Here is a 14,151-nt window from a genome sequence, read left to right as displayed (position 1 = left end):
TGTGTTGAAGGAGCCCAAATCTAATCACAACAGTAGGAATATTTTGTTCTGGAAGTAATTTTTTAGTGGCTTTACTTGTGGATTAAATTTTTTTTGTCTTTTTCAGGCTGCACCCATGGCATTTGGAATTTCCCAGGCTAGGGATTAAATCAGAGCTGTAGCTGCCGGCCTACACCATAGTCACAGGAACACCAGATCCAAACTATGTTTGTGACCTACACCACAGCTAACAGCAATGCAGGATCCTTAGCCTGCTGAGCAAGGCCAGGGATCGAACCTGTGTCCTCATGGATACTAGTCAGGTTCGTTACCACTGAGCCATGACAGGAACTCCTCTTGTGGATTATTTATAATTAAACATATTTTGAAATAATAGAAATTAAATCTAAACGGCATTTAATGAAATAGTACAGCGCATGAAAAACTATATTAAGCAATTAAGAACTGTGTAACTGTATCGGTAATAAAATACTTGGCTAGTAAATGTCAGCTTTTGAAATATGAATGCCAGGATAGCAGTATATTATTTTACCCAGTACATGGCTGGCACATAGTTTAAATGTCACTTGGCTTTCTGGCCCTTGATTAGATGTCTGTAAAATGGGCTGTCATTATCCAGCAGTTTGGATTTTCAGGTAATATCTTAAAAAGCAATGGAATGTGAAAGCATTCTATCAATTGCCAAATGCTTTATAAGTCAAATAAATGTGGCCCTATATTCTATTTCACAAAGTGTTGAGTTGCAGGAAACAAATTATCTGACTATGTTACCAAAAGCATATAATAAAGTTGCTGACTTTGCCGCAAGCTGTAAAAAGGACGATGTAGAAAACAAAAAGACAACTTACAGAATGGGAGAAAATAGTTTCAAATGATGCAGCAGACAAGGGCTTAATCTCTAGAATATATAAACAACTTATACAACCCAACAGCAAAAAAGCCAATCAATCAATCAATGGAAAAATGGGCAAAAGACCTGAATAGACATTTCTCCAAAGAAGATATACAGATGGCCAACAAACACATGAAAAAATGCTCAACATCGCTGGTTATAAGAGAAATGCAAATCAAAACAACCATGAGATACCACCTCACACCAGTCAGAATGGCCATCATTAATAAATCCACAAATAACAAGTGCTGGAGGGGCTGTGGAGAAAAGGGAACCCTCCTGCACTGTTGGTGGGAATGGAAACTGGTACAGCCACTATGGAGAACAGTTTGGAGATACCTTAGAAATCTATACATAGAACTTCCATATGACCCCGCAATCCCACTCTTGGGCATCTATCCGGACAAAACTCTACTTAAAAGAGACACATGCACCCGCATGTTCATTGCAGCACTATTCACAATAGCCAAGACATGCAAACAACCCAAATGTCCATCGACAGAGGATTGGATTCGGAAGATGTGGTATATATACACAATGGAATACTACTCAGCCATAAAAAAGAATGACATAATGCCATTTGCAGCAACATGGATGGAACTAGAGAATCTCATACTGAGTGAAATGAGCCAGAAAGACAAAGACAAATACCATATGATATCACTTATAACTGGAATCTAATATCCAGCACAAATGAACATCTCCTTAGAAAAGAAAATCATGGACTTGGAGAAGAGACTTGTGGCTGCCTGATGGGAGGGGGAGGGGGAGGGAGTGGGAGGGATCGGGAGCTTGGGCTTATCAGACACAATTTAGAATAGATTTACAATGAGATCCTGCTGAATAGCATTGAGAACTTTGTCTAGATACTCAGGTTGCAACAGAAGAAAGGCTGGGGGAAAAAATGTAATTGTAATGTATACATGTAAGGATAACCTGACCCCCTTGCTGTACAGTGGGAAAATTTAAAAAAAAAAAAAAGGACGATGTAATTGGATGATAGGTGACATCAAGTGATATCATTGGAACCTGGAGCCTCAAGAAAGAACAGTGAGCACTTAAGCATTTTCTTCCACCATTCCCACCACTTAGACATACCAAGCCTTTACTCACTTGTTAGAAGGGAAAAAAAAACTACCCTATATTCCATTTCTAATTACTCAGTAGAAAGGAAAAATACTTTGTTTTAACTTAAGCTTTCTTTCCAAGGAATGAAAATCCAATGAGTTAATGAATATAAGGTGGGTTCCATTTTTAGACCTTTAAGTAAAGGATTTTTTTTAAAGAATTACTGCAATACTGTGGTACTAGAATTTCCAGAAAAATTTAGTTCAAATCCTGAAATACCAAATTCATAGGTAATATAGTGATTAATTTAACTAAAATACAGTTGACTAACATATAAGAATGTTTTCTTTAAATTCAAGATATGCTACCCTTTTTCAGGGCAGTTTTGTGCAGATTGTGTTATTTTCAAAGGTAACTTTGCATGTTAATTTTAAAAGTACAAGGATTTAACCTAAAAACAGCTAAATGCCCCAAGTCTCTCCTGTACTTCAGGTCCCATCCCTGCCTGTCTCCTTAATATCTGCATTAAAGCTCCCCATGAATAAATTTTATCTACAATCTCTCAATATTGATCTTTTTCTATTATTACTTATGCATGTTCTAGACTTTTCATCTTTCAGAAACTTCCCATTCCCCATCTCTTTTTTATCATTATTTCTGTCCTCCCATCATACTGAAAAAAGACTTGAAAGAATTGTCCTCATTTGCTATACCCACTTTCTTGACTCTCATTCATTCTTTCCAACCTCTGACCATTCCTTTTTTAAAAAACATTTTTTAATTTTAATTTTTTTTTTCTTTTGGCTGTGCCCACAGCATGTGGAAGGTTCCAGACCAGGGATCAAACCTAAGCCACAGCTGTGACAATGCCAACTTCTTAACCAATAGGCCACCAGGGAACTCCTGATCATTCCTTTTCAGACTTCTTTCCAACCATATTTCTGTAGCTACTTCCAGTTTCCACATTCTCTCTCCCCTCAGGCCCTTCGGATATAACAGTTTCTTCTTGCCCATAGAATAATTCTCCCCTTTGCCCTCTTGTTCCTTCAGGTCTCACCAAATAGGTCACTGTTCCCAAGAATCCTTTCCTGATTACTCCCCCATCAAGACTACTTTGATGGCCCTATTACTTTGTGCTCACTCTTTATGGTCACATTCATCGTACTCTACTGGAATTACTGTTTATCTGTGCCCTTTGCTAGACTGAAAGCAGGAATAGTTACAATTTCAGCACACACCAAAGAAATCATGGTAGATGTGCAATAAATATTTATTGCATAGTTGCATAAAGTGGGCAGAAAATTGAATCTTACATGTGGTATAATTTTTTCCTAGTTCTTGGGATATTGGTAAATTAAAAACAGAAATATATGAAGAAACACAAGGAAAGGTCTCATTACTATTCAATTCCATTTATGCAGATTGCGTTTTTCATGTCACTAACAAACAACTAAAAATGCAATGTTAATTATTTCATTATCTAACATGCAGTTTTAAATGGGAAGGGGATAGATTAAAAGATAACTATAATTCCTCCCCACTATAAAATTCTACAGTTCCAATATTTTAAAACCAAATTAGTGTTAAGTATCAAATACCGACATATGTAATTCTTAAATTACTATATTTAATAATCTTGTTGATTTTCCATTAGATATTGTAGACCTGCCTTTTTTTTAAAGCCTGTGGCCTTCTTTTAGATCTATTTTTGGTGTATCAAATATGAAGCAGAAACTTAATACATCACATTAATCATATTTTGGATATAATCCAGGAAAATGGAAATGTACTTCCAGTTTTGGCCACCAGAGGGTGTGCATATTATTTCATTATTCATTAGCACATGCCTTTGCCAGAGAGAGACAGAAACTGACCGATAATGTTTCTCAACAATGAGTTAAATCCTTTATGACTTCTAGGACTGCTTTGGGGAAACATACTGTATATTGTGGATACATCCATGCACAGGCATATACACCCATTCTTAATAGAGAATATATAAAAATTATTTCTTATTGTAAAGTAGGTCTTAAATCTTCAGCCCTTTCAAAGGTATTGGCTTTGACTTCCTCATGAAGTTATAATATAAGGGCATATAGAGATAGCCCTGCAAGCTTACATAGGATTATCAAGCCTATATTTGCTACTCAGCCTCGCTTGCTTTCTGGAAAAAATTAGAACTTCATAGTGATTTGAGGAGACATAAGGCAAATAATAGAATTGATTTAAGGAAAGTAGATGAGATTCATGTGGAGACACAATGTAAGGACCGGGAACAAGGAATGGTTCCTGAAAGTCTAAGGGGTAAAGAATTTTTGTTGCTTTGAAATATCTATACTTATTTAGCTATGGCTAGTTGTTTTCTAAGAAAGATGAAGAGTAGGCATTCTCCATTCTTATGAATAATTCACAAATTGCTTATATTTATGATATTTGACCACAGTTGATTTGTATTTTAAGAATAGGCACTCTATTTTTTATATAATACATTTCTAAAAACATATGAATGTTAACCCCTACATGTAATAAAGGAGTTAAGAAGTATGGTTCCATTCCCTCCAAGTTAAAACCAATATTTTTAGACATAATTGGTAAGTATCCAACATTTTATATATATTCTTAACTTTATTCTTTCCATTTAGAGAGCTTTTTTAGAGAGTATGGAAAATGCTCTGTTTTATATTTATTTACTTATTTTTAATTGTTATTTCCTCAATACAATTTTTTTTTCTACTGTACAGCATGGTGACCCAGTTACACATACAGGTACACATTCTATTTTCACACATTATCATGCTCCATCATAAGTGACTAGACATAGTTGCCAGTGCTACACAGCAGGATCTCATTGCTAATCCATCCCAAAGGCAATAGTTTGCATCTATTAACTCCAAGCTCCCAATCCACCCCACTCCCTCCCTTTCCCCTTGGCAACCACAAGTCTGTTCCCTAAGTCCATGATTTTCTTTTCTGTTGAAAGGTTCATTTGTGCTGTGTATTAGATTCCAGATATTAGTGATATCATATGGTATTTGTCTTTGTCTTTCTGGCTCATTTCACTCAGTATGAGATTCTCTAGTTCCATCCATGTTGCTGCAAATGGCATTATTTCATTCTTTTTTATGGCTGAGTAGTATTCCATTGTGTATATATATCACATCTTCCTAATCCAGTTGTCTGTTGATGGACATTTGGGTTGTTTCCATGTCTTGGCTATTGTGAATAGTGCTGCAGTGAACATGCAGGCGCATGTGTCTTTTTTAAGGAAAGTTTCGTCCGAATATATGCCCAAGAGTGGGATTGCTGGGTCATATCGTGGCTCTATGTATAGATTTCTAAGGTATCTCCAAACTGTTCTCCATAGTGGCTGTACCAGTTTCCATTCCCACCAACAGTGCAGGAGGGTTCCCTTTTCTCCACACCCCCTCCAGCACTTGTTATTTGTGGACTTATTAATGATGGCCATTCTGACTGGTGTGAGATGGTATCTCGTGGTAGTTTTGATTCGCATTTCTCTAATAATCAGGGATGTTGAGCATTTTTTCATGTGTTTGTTGGCCATCTGTATATCTTCCTTGGAGAGATGTCTATTCAGGTCTTTTGCCCATTTTTCCATTGGGTTGTTGGCTTTTTTGCTGTTGGGTTGTATAAGTTGTTTGTATATTCTAGAGATTAAGCCCTTGTCGGTTGCATCATTTGAAACTATTTTCTCCCATTCTGTCAGTTGTCTTTTTGTTTTTTGGTTTCCTTTGCTGTATACAAGCTTGTCAGTTTGATTAGGTCCCATTGGTTTATTTTTGCTTTTATTTCTGTTGCTTTGGGAGACTGAGCTGAGAAAATATTCATGAGGTTGATGTCAGAGAATGTTTTGCCTATGTTCTCTCCAGGAGTTTGATGGTGTCTTGTGTCATATTTAAGTCTTTAAGCCATTTTGAGTTCTTTTTTTCATGCATGGTGTGAGGGTGTGGTCTAGTTTCATTGCTTTGCATGCAGCTATCCAGGTTTCCCAGTAATATTTGCTGAAAAAAAACTGTCTTTTTTCCATTTTATGTTCTTGCCTCCTTTGTCAAAGATGAATTGACCATAGATGTCTGGGTTTATTTCCGGGTTCTCTGTTCTGTTCCATTGGTCTGTATGTCTGTTTTGGTACCAGTACCACACTGTTTTGATGATTATGGCTTTGTAATATTGCCTGAAGTCTGGGAGAGTTATGCCTCCTGCTTGGTTTTTGTTTCTCAGAATTGCTTTGGCAATTCTGGGTCTTTTGTGGTTCCATATAAATTTTTGGATTGTTTGTTGTAGTTCTGTGAAAAATGTCATGGGTAATTTGATGGGGATTGCATTGAATCTGTAGATTGCTTTGGGTTTACAATATTAATTTTTACAATATTAATTTTTCCAACCCAGGAGCATGGAATATCTTTCCAGTTCTTTACATCTTCTTTAATTTCCTTGATGAATGTTTTATAGTTCTCATCATATAAGTCCTTTACCTCCTTGGTCATGTGAATTCCCAGGTATTTGATTTTTTGGGGTATAATTTTAAAAGGTATTGTATTTTTGTATTCCTTTTCTAATATTTCATTGTTAGTGTACAGAAATGCAATTGATTTCTGAATGTTAATCTTATATCCTGCTACTTCGCTGAATTTGTTGATCAGTTCAAGTAGTTTTTGGGTTGAGTCCTTAGGGTTTTCTATATATGGTATTATGTCATCTGCATACAGTGACAGGTTTACCTCTTCCTATTTGGATGTCTTTTATTTCTTTTGTTTGTCTGATTGCTGTGGCTAGGACTTAAGTACTATATTGAATAACAGTGGTGAGAGTGAGCATCCTTGTCTTGTTCCAGATTTTAGTGGGAAGGCTTTCAGCTTTTTTCCATTGAGCATTATATTTGCTATGGGTTTGTCATAAATGGCTTTAATTATGTTAAGGTATGTTCCCTCTATACCCACTTTGATAAGAGTTTTGATCATGTATGGATGTTGTACTTTGTCAAATGCTTTTTCTGCATCTATTGAGATGATTGTGTGGTTTTTGACTTTTGTTAATATGATGTATGACGTTGATTGATTTGCATATGTTGAACCATCCTTGTGCACCTGGGATGGATCCCACCTGGTCATGGTGTATGATCTTTTTTATATGTCGTTGGATTCAGATGGCTAAAATTTTGTTGAGAATTTTTGCATCTATATTCATCAAAGATATTAGCCTATAGTTTTCATTTTTTGGTGGTATCTTTGTCTGGTTTTGGAATTAGGGTGATGGTGGCATCATAGAATGTCTTTGGGAGTGTTCCTTCTTCTTCAACCTTTTGAAAAGATTTAAGGAGGATGGGTATAAGTTCCTCTTGTATGTTTGGTAGAATTCACCTGTGAAGGCATCTGGTTCTGGACTTTTATTTGTAGGGAGTGTTTTTATGACATATTCCATTTCATTTCTAGTGATCCGTCTGTTCAGTTGATCTGTTTCTTCTTGATTCAGTTTTGGCAGAATGTAAGTCTCTAGAAAGTTGTCCATTTCTTCTAGGTTGTCAAATATGTTAGCATATAATTGTTCATAGTATTTTCTCATGGTTTTTTGGTATTTCTATAGTATCAGTTGTGATTTCTCCTTTTTCATTTCTTATTTTGTTTATTTGGGTTTCTTCTCTCCTCTTCTTGGTGAATCTAGCCAGAGGTTTGTCAATTTTGTTTACCTTTTCAAAGAACCAGCTCTTGGTTTTATTGATTTCGTCAATTGTTTTTTTAATCTCTATTTTATTGATTTCTTCTTTGATCTTTATGATTTCCTTTCTTCTGCTGACTTTAGGTTTTGTTTGTTTTTTTCTTTTCCTTTTTCTTTTTTTTTTTTTGTCTTTTTGCCATTTCTTGGGCTGTTCCCGCGGCATGTGAAGATTCCCAGGCTAGGGGTCTAATCGGAGCTGTAGCTGCCAGCCTACGCCAGAGCCACAGCAACATGGGATCCAAGCCGTGTCTGCAACCTACACCACAGCTCACGGCAATGCCGGATCATTAACCCACTGAGCAAGGGCAGGGATCGAACCCGCAACCTCATGGTTCCTAGTAGGATTCGTTAACCACTGTGCCACGACGGGAACTCCCTCTTTTTCTAATTCACTTAGTTGATGGGTTAAGTTGTCAATTTGAGACTTTTATTCTTTTTTGAGGAAGGCCTGTATTGCTGTGAATTTCCCTCTGAGCACTGCTTTTGTGGCATCCCATAGATTTTGAGTGGTTGTGTCTTCATTATCATTTGTCTCGAGGTATTTTTAATTTCCTTCTTGATTTCCTCATTGATTCCCCCCCCCTTTTTTTTTTTAGTAGCATGTTGTTTCATCTCCATGTAGTAAGTTTTTTCTCATTTCTTTTCCTGTGGTTGATTTCTAGTTTCATGCCATTGTGGTCAGAGAAGATACCTGAAATAATTTCTACACTCTTAAATTTGTTGAGGTTAGCTTTGTGCCCCAATATGTGATCAATTCTTGAGAATGTTCCATGTGCACTTGGGATGAATGTATATTCTGATTTTTTTGGATGTAATGTCCTGAAAATGTCAGTTAAGTTTAAACTTTTCTATTGTGTCCTTTGGAATCTCTGTTGCCTTATTGATTTTCTGTCTAGAGGATCTGTCAATTGATGTGAGTGGGGTGTTAAAGTCTCCTACTATGATTGTGTTCCCATCAATTTCTCCTTTTATGTCTGTCAGTATTTGTTGGAGGTATCTAGGTGCTCCTATATTAGGGGCATATATATTGATGATTGTAATATCCTCTTCTTCAGTGGATCCTTTAACCATTAAATAGCGTCCTTCTTTGTCTGTCTTTATGGCCTTCATTTTAAAGTCTATTTTGTCTGATATGAGTACTGCAACTCCTGCTTTCCTGTCATGTCCATTGGCATGAAATATCTTTTCCCATCCCCTCACTTTCAATCTATATGTGTCCTTTGCTCTAAGTTGAGTTTCTTGTAGACAGCAGATTGAAGGGTTTTTTTATCCAATCTGCCACTCTGTGTCTTTTGATTGGAGCATTCAGTCCATTGACATTTAAGGTGATTATTGATAGATATGTATTTATTGCCATTTTAAACCTTGTTTTCCAGTTGATTCTATGTTTCTCTTTTCTTCTTTTCTTTTTTGAGTTGGATGGTTTCCATTTATTTTTTGCTTAAGGACTTTTCAGTTTTTATGAATGTAATGTTCAGTTTTGGTTTGCGATTGCCCTGTTTTTTAAGCACATTAAGCCCTTCCTATACCTACTTGTTTTTGCCTGATAGTCATATAGGCTCAAACACATCATTAAAATTAAAAAAAGAATCTCTATTTTCTTACTTTCCTTCCCCACATTGTATGATTTTTTTTTTTTTTTTTTTTGCTATTTCTTTGGGCCACTCCCGCGGCATATGGAGATTCCCAGGCTAGGGGTCGAATCGGAGCTGTAGCCACCAGCCTACACCAGAGCCACGGCAACGCGGGATCCAAGCCGCATCTGCAACTTACACCACAGCTCACGGCAACGCCGGATCGTTAACCCACTGAGCAAGGGCAGGGACCGAACCCGCAACCTCATGGTTCCTAGTCAGATTCGTTAACCACTGCACCATGACGGGAACTCCTTTTTTTTTTTTTTTAATGTCTTCATGTTTAGATCTATTTACTGGCTTATTTAAGTGACTGCTTTCCAATTGTGGTTTCCTCCATCCTTATTCTTCTTTTTCTCTCTCTCTCTCTTTTTTTTTTTTTAATTTAGAAAAGCCCTTTCAGTATTTCTTTTAGAATGGGTTTAGTATTGCTGTACTCTTTTAGCTTTTGTTTGTTGGAGAAATTCTTTATTTCCCCTTCTATTTTAAATGATATTCTTGCTGGATAGAGTATTCTAGGTTGCAAGTTTTTTCCTTTCAGCACTTTAAATATATCTTGCCACTCCCTTCTGGCCTGTAGTGTTTCTGTAGAGAAATCATAACCCCTTATGGGGGTTCCCTTATAATTAATACTTTGCTTTTCTCTTGCTGCCTTTAGAATCCTCTCTTTAACTTTTGCCGTGTTTATTATTCTTGGTATGGGCCTGTTTGGGTGCAACTTTTTTGGGGCCCTCTGTGCTTCCTGTATCTTGATATCAGTATCCTTTAGATTTGGAACAGTTTCAGCCATAATTTCTTCAAATATATTTTCAATCCCCTCTTCTTTTTCTTTTCCTGCTGGAATTCCTATTATGCATAGATTGGCCCACTTTATATTATCCCATAGGTCTCTCATATTTCTTTCATGTTTTTTCATTTGGTTTTCTGTCTGCTATCCTGATTGGGTGATTTCCATTATTTTATCTTCCATGTCACTAATTCATTCCTCTGCATTATTCATTCTGCTCTTTATTGCCTTTAGCTCAGTTTGTATCTCTGCAAATGAATTTTCTAGTATTTCTTGACTCCTCCTTATATTTTCTAGTTCCTTCCTAAAGGAATCTGCATTACTGTTCATATCCTCTCTTAATTCCTTCAGTATTTTCAGTACCTCTCTTTTGAACTCAATGTCTGTCAGACTGCAGAGGTCTGTTTCATTGTTGACTGCTTTAGGCGAATTCTCCTGTTGCTTTAACTGGGAATGGTTTCTGAGCTTCTTCATCTTGCTTGGTTGTTTTTCTTTTTCTGTGAGTTTGGGGAAGCCAAACTGTAGGCTTGTAAGGCTACTTCTGTGCAAGAATAACACTTTGTATTTTTTTTGGGGGGGGGGTTACTATTTATTTTTGGAGTGGGAGTTTGAATATTTGCTGTTTTTTTCTTTGGTGTGAGTGTGCTGTTATTCCCAGGCTGCTCGGTGTGTTTTCAGGGAGAAGGAGGCAATGAGTAGGGCCAGCAGTCAGTGCCTGGTTGTTGGGCTCTCAACAGCAGCAAGGACCTGCAGGAAGGTGGCACAGGCTACTCCTAGTTGCAGGGCCCTGGGAAATGGTAATGAGCTCTAGGCGGCTCTTCAAGGTGACCAGAGCATTTGGCAGTAGCAACAGCAGGGTGTGTGAGTCCCCAGGGGAGTGAGAGCAACAACAGCTTGTGTTTGATTGCAATGCCCTCCTCTGAGGTGATTGGAACTGCAGGTGATGCCTGTTCAGGGACTCCTATTGGGAGCAGGCCATGACCATCTCTAGAGTCAGTGTTTGCCCCAGCCACCTGTAGACCAGGCATGAAGCAACCCATCTCACTTATCCCACATATGAGTTGCTGTACAGGGTGCTGCTGGTTGCAGGATCCTGGGAAGTGACAGAGGTCAGGCGTGTGGGTACTGCCCAGAACATTTGGCAGTGGCAGCAGCAGGTCGGGTGTGTTCCCAGGGGTGCAAGAGCACCAAAATGTGGTGCCCTCCTTTCACCTCTAGGTGAATGGGGCTGCAAGTGATTTTTGTTCATGTATCTCCAGTGGCAGTGGGCCACGCCCACCTCTGGAATCAGGGATAACTGCAGTGGTTTGCCCCTGCTGCCTGCAGACCACGAGAGAAGCACCCTGTCCCTTTTAGCCCATGCAAGAGGTGCTGCACCAGCTTCTTCTAGTTGTAGGATCTTGGGAAGGGACAGTGACCAAGTGTCTGGCCGCTGCCCAGAGCATTTGGCAGTGGCAGCTGCAGGGTGGGTGTGTTCCCAGGAGAGTGAGAGCAACAGTGTATGGTGCTTGGTTGCAGCGCCCCCTTTTTTTCATTTTTGCCAACCCCTGAGGTGACTGGGTACCCAGGTGGAGCCCACTCACAGGCCCCCAGTGGTGGCAAGCCACGCCTCCCTCTGGCCTCTGAGAGGACCGCCACATCTGTCCCTGCCACCTGTAGATCATGCAAGAGGCACCACGTTGCTCTTAGCCCCATTATGCCCTTAGCCCACATAATAGTTGTCTGGCCACTGGTAGCCTGCAGAAGTGTCTAATCTCCCCTAAATGAGCAAGAGGCTTCTCACCTACCAGACCCACCAGACCGTAGCCTCCGCAGAGCCGCCCCGCCCTCTAAGCGCAGGGCATGCGCAGCTGCAGAGCAGGGCGTTTCCTATGCTCCTCTTCCTCGCCCCTCCTCAGCAATGGCCCCTTGCCTCTCCTGCAGGTCTGGACCTTCTCCCAGGTTCCCTCTGCCATGGTGTCCCCATCCTTAGCCCGTGGCACACTGCTCCTTAGTCCCTCATGCCAGCCCCAGTCCTCTCCCTGGGACTGACCTCCGGAGCCTGAGTCTCAGCGCCCAGCCCCCACCCAATCATCTCAGGCGGTGGTGTCCGGGCCGTTGGTTCAGACGATCTGTGCCGCTCTCACTCTGCTTTGCTGTCATCCAGCTGCTGTGCTTTTCTCGGCGACATTGAGGTCCCGCCAACTGGGCTGATATTTCGTCAGTGAAGTGGCTTCCCAGGAGGTGGGTTCCTTTTCTCCTTCAATCTCCCTCTGCGGAATGCTAGTCCCATCCTAATTCCTTTTCTCTCTCTTTTTTTCTTTTGTTCTACCCTTTTATGTCAAGAGTTTTTTTGCCCTTTTTGGAGGTTTAAGTTCTTCTGCCAGCATTCAATTGATGTTGTGTGCGAGCGGTTTTGCATGTTGATTTTTTTTTTTGTCTTTTTGCTATTTCTTTGGGCCGCTCCCGAGGCATATGGAGGTTCCCAGGCTAGGGATTGAATCGGAGCTGTAGCCACCGGCCTACGTCAGAGCCACAGCAACTCGGGATCCGAGCCGCGTCTGCAACCTACACCACAGCTCACGGCAATGCCGGATCGTTAACCCACTGAGCAAGGGCAGGGACCGAACCCACAACCTCATGGTTCCTAGTCGGATTCGTTAACCACTGCGCCACGACGGGAACTCCCGATGTGTTTTTTTGATGTGTTTGTGGGAGAAGGTGTGCACGACCTCTTACTCCTCCGCCATCTTGCTCCGCCTCCCTTTCCAAGTTAACACAAGATCATCCAACATAAATTCAAGACTAGCTTAAGTTCAATCACCATGAGGCTACTATCAACATATAGTATAAAGGCAATAGTTCCAGTCTGCAGCTTTCGGACAGTTACAGATAGAAACATGCAGCATTACCAAAAAGTGTATTTCTCTGCCTTTTCTAAACATCTTTTGCAAAATTGTTTGGATTTAGCTTTTTGAAAGAACTGTTTCTTAGCAGGACAGTAACAATTTTAGAAGACAAGTAGACTGGTGAATGTTATAGAAAGTCATACAGTTAGCAAATATCTCTACCACAGGTTGCATTAGTTATAGTAGAGAAGTTAGTAGTCATGACCTCTGTCCTCAGGAGAAGAAAGAACTGAGGAAATGAGTTGCATATTAGCCTATTAAGGGATAACATTGTCTTAAATTAGTAAACACTGATCATTAAGCATATGATCATTAAGCATAAAGGAGTGGTGAAGTAGGGTATGGAACAGAAGAAGAAAGTAAGATTTGCTTAATTGGGGGTGATAAAAATTCTCTTGGAGGGTTGAAAGAATAAAAGAAGTATGGTTTGAAGCCAAGTAGTGCCTTGATTTGTTTTTAGCCATGCAATACAATGTATTTTAAAATTTAAATAATAGAAAAAGGCACATTTTAATAACTATTGAAAGAAATGAGTTCCTTGGTTAAGGACCTGGCATTGTCACTGTTGTTGTGTAAGTTCAATGCCTGGCGCCGGAACTTCTGCATGCTGTGGACATGGCAAGAAAAAAAAGCAAATAGTCATAGGCTTTAAAATACTGGAGACGTAGTACACTAAAATATTGGAGTATGCTTTCCAGAACCAGTTTGGACAAGTTGAAAAGATTACTGTGGCTGGAAGAATCAGGGAGATGAACTAGAACTTTAGGGATTCAAAGGAGGGTGAGAGGGAAGGAAACTTTAGGATTTGTTCATGTTTTTCACTTTTCCCAGAATTTCCTATATTGTATCTCTGCCTATTACTATCATAGGTAGTGAGTCAATCAGATACTTATTGAGTGCCTGATATATACAGAGCACTGATTTATTTACTGCATATACAGAGATGAACAACCTAGACATGGTTCCTGCTCTCATTGTATATAGTCTGTCAGAGAAGATAGACTGTGAACAAGTAATCCACACTTTTAACAAACAATTTTAAAAAGCCTTCGTGAAACCTTTAACCTGTTCCCTAATCCAGAATAAGCTATTCCATTTCTTGAGTTTCTACTTTAAAACTAATCCTTTTCTGTGAGGTTTTAATTCCAT

The sequence above is a fragment of the Phacochoerus africanus genome, chromosome 8 (assembly GCF_016906955.1).
Source record: "Phacochoerus africanus isolate WHEZ1 chromosome 8, ROS_Pafr_v1, whole genome shotgun sequence".
Lineage (NCBI taxonomy): Eukaryota > Metazoa > Chordata > Mammalia > Artiodactyla > Suidae > Phacochoerus > Phacochoerus africanus.
The sequence above is the reverse complement of the archived record's forward strand: the minus strand, read 5'-3'. Positions refer to the sequence as shown.